General features: G+C 35.7%; 1 pseudogene; it reads right to left on the bottom strand.

Annotated features, from left to right (window-relative positions):
• The window catches only part of LOC101579748, a 6,862-nt pseudogene that overhangs the window by 2,861 nt on the left and 680 nt on the right, over nt 1-3,321 (bottom strand).

Raw genomic sequence — 3,321 nt, 5'->3', positions numbered from 1 at the left:
TTGGGGGGCCGGGGAGATGGCTCCGTAGAATAAGCGCTTCCCTGGCAAGCGCAAGGGTCTGAGTTCAATTCCTGGTTCCGAAAAAAAAAAAAACTATATTGAACACTAATGATGAAGGAGGCATCCTAGTGTTGTCCTGAATTTAGAGGGAAAGCTTTTAGCTTGTTTCCATTGTTGGCTATTTGTTACAGATGGCTTTTATAATTTGAGATAAAAACCTTACGCACCTATTTTGTCAGGATTTTTTTTTTTTTTAAATCATGAATGGATGTTGGATTTTGTCAAATGCTTTTTGTACATCTATTGAGATGATCATGTGGTGTATTATATTTATTAATTTGTATATGTTGAACTATACCTATATTCCTAGAATGAATCCCACTTGGTTAATTCAATTTGCCAGTATTTTATTGAGGATTTTTTTTTGCATCTATGTCCTTTCCTGGTTATTTTATTTATTTATTTTTAATGTATTTGTTACAGGGTCTCACTATACAGCTTGGACTCATATAGTGATCCTCCTATTTTCGGCCTCCCCTGCACTAGGATACCATGCCTAGTCTTGGTGGCGCACTGGCTGGCTCAGTGTGCCTGAGGGTGGGGCTCACACAGTATGTGGAGCTGGGGATCTAACCCTGGTCCCTGGGCTTGCCTAAGCAGGTGCTCAGTCTGCTGAGCTATCTCACCAGCCCTGCTTGTCTGGTTTTGGAATCAGGGTAATGCTTGCTCCTAGGAATGATCTTAGGAGTATTATTTCCCTTTCAATTTCATTAGTTTGAAGAGCACTGGCATTAGATTTTCCCTGAAAATTCTTAGAATTCGGCAGTGAATCCTATGGAAACTGAGCTTTCTTTAACTGATATTGGATTATTCAGGATTTGTCTATCTTCTTGGTTCAGCTGTAGTAGTTCATATGTATTAGAAACTTACTCATTTCTTCTGAATTTTCCATTTTATTAGAGTATAGATTCTCAAAGTAGTTACAAATAATCTGTATTTGGGCAGAATCTTCTTTTTTTATAGTTCTTCATTTCTAATTGTATGGATTTGGGTTTTCTCTTCACTTATTTTGGTAAAATTGGCTAACATTTTGCCTATTTTAATTATTCTTTCAAAGAAGCAATTCTTAGATTCATTGATTCTTTGTCTTTTTTTATCTCAGTTAATTTCTTCTCAATTTGTATAATTCTATTCCTCATCTCAGTTTTGAATTCTTGTTTTTCTCGGACCTTGAGGTACTTCACTAGGTTATGTACTAGAATTTTCTCTGTTTTTCTGATGTGAGAATTCACCACATGACCTTCTCTGTCTTAAGACTGCTTCCATTAGTCCCATAGGTTTCAGCATGGCATACTGGTGCTATTTGAGTTTTGGCAATTATTTGTTTAATTTCCATGTGTTCATACTTTCTGTGGTCTTTTTTTGCCACTGATTTGTAGTTTCCTTGCACTGTCATCTGATAATATGGATGGGATAGTTCCAATTCTTTTGCATTTACTTAAGCACGCTTTGTTGGCTACTATGTGCTCTATTTTGGAGAAAATCCCACGGTGCTGCTGAGAAGAATGTGCATGTTGTTGGATGGAATATTCTGTTGGTATTTAGTAAGTCCTTTCATTTGAAGATTCGTTAAACTCTGATATTTCTTTGTGGATTTTTTTGTCTAGTTGGTCTATTCATTGTGACAGTGGGATAGTGAAGTTCTCTATTATAATTGTATCAATGTTTGTCTGACTTTTAATGTCCATTAACATTTATTTTATAAGTTGGGCATGTTGGTATTTAGTGCATATGTGTTTCTAATTGTTCTTTTTTCGTTTTGAACTGTTTCCTTGACCAAAATGTAGTGACTGTCTTTGTCTCTTCTGATCTTTTTTTAAATTTGAAATCTACTTTATCTGAAGCTAGGATAGCTACTCTTGTTTGAGTTCCCATTGTATGGAATATTGTTTTCCATCCTTATATTTTTAATCTGTAAAATTATTTTTGAATTAAATTTATTTCTTGTATAACTGCGTATGTTGTTTTTTGGTCTATCCTGCTGACGTGTTTTTTTATTGAGGAATTGAGACCATTCATATTGATAGTTATTACTTTAAAATGTTGACCTTCTCCTGCCATTGTATTATTTTTCTGTTGTTGATTTCCTTATTTTTTTTCCTTTTGCTTAGCTACAAAATATACCTTGTCATGTGTATTCATTCTTTTTGACTTATTGACATTGTCGGCTTTGTCCTTTATTTTTATTTTTGTTGGCGGAACCTGGAATTGAACTCAGGCCCTTGCGCTTGCCAGGCAAGGCTTATTCTACTGAGCCATCTCCCTGGCCCCATGTCCTTTAGAGTTTTTTATAATACTGGTTTGGTGGTAATGAATTTCTTGTGATACTCCTTATCATGGAATTACCTTATTTCTCCATTAATATTTTACAGAATACATAATTTGAGATGAACGTTATCTTTTTTTTTCCATTTATGTATTTGGTACAGGGTCTTACTACACCGCTGACTTGTAGCAATCCTCCTGTTTTCAGCCTCCCCAGTGCTGGGATTACAGGTGTGTGCCACCAGGCCGGGACTTGGTCACTGACTCAGGGAGCCCCAGAGGCTGGGCCAACATGACATGCAGGACAGGAATCGAAGAAGTTGTTATCTTTTAGGGCTTAAAATACTTCATGTCAAGATTTCCTGGGCTTTAAATATTTGTTGAAAAAGTCTTTGCAATTCTAATGGGCTTGCCTTTATGTATGATGTGCCGCCTTTCTCTAACAGTCTTTAACATATTTTCCCTGTGGACAATCACCTTGTGGTACTTTGAGTATAATGTGGCATAGAGAGTTTCCTTTGTGGTCACGGTGACTTGGAGTTCTATATGCCTTGCTTATCTGTGTTTATCTTTCCCTGTACTTGGGATTTCTTCTTCCATTATTTCCATGAATACTTTTTATTGTCATTCATGTTGTTTTCTGATTTTTCAGTGATTCCACGTACTCTTAGATTAATCTTCTTTGCATCATCTAGCAACTGCTGGATTTGTTTTTCATGTTCTTTTATTGCTTTTTTTGTACCAAAAATCGAACTCAGGATCTTACACTTGCCAGGCAGGTACTTGTGCCACTGAGTTATATCCCTAGCCTTTGGGTGCTTTTTAAGGTGCTTTTGAATAGTTGGTCTTTGAAGTTATTGTCTTTTGGTTCTGAAATTCTGTACTTGCATTGGTCACTTCTACTACCCATACTGTCAATATTACTTTTAATCTGGTTTTCTTTTCTTTTCTTTCTTTCTTTCTTTCTTTCTTTCTTTCTTTTTTTTTTTTTTTTTT

This window comes from Octodon degus, unplaced genomic scaffold (genome assembly GCF_000260255.1).
Source record: "Octodon degus isolate 3935 unplaced genomic scaffold, OctDeg1.0 scaffold00122, whole genome shotgun sequence".
NCBI lineage: Eukaryota > Metazoa > Chordata > Mammalia > Rodentia > Octodontidae > Octodon > Octodon degus.
This window is presented reverse-complemented; position numbering and strand designations above follow the sequence as displayed.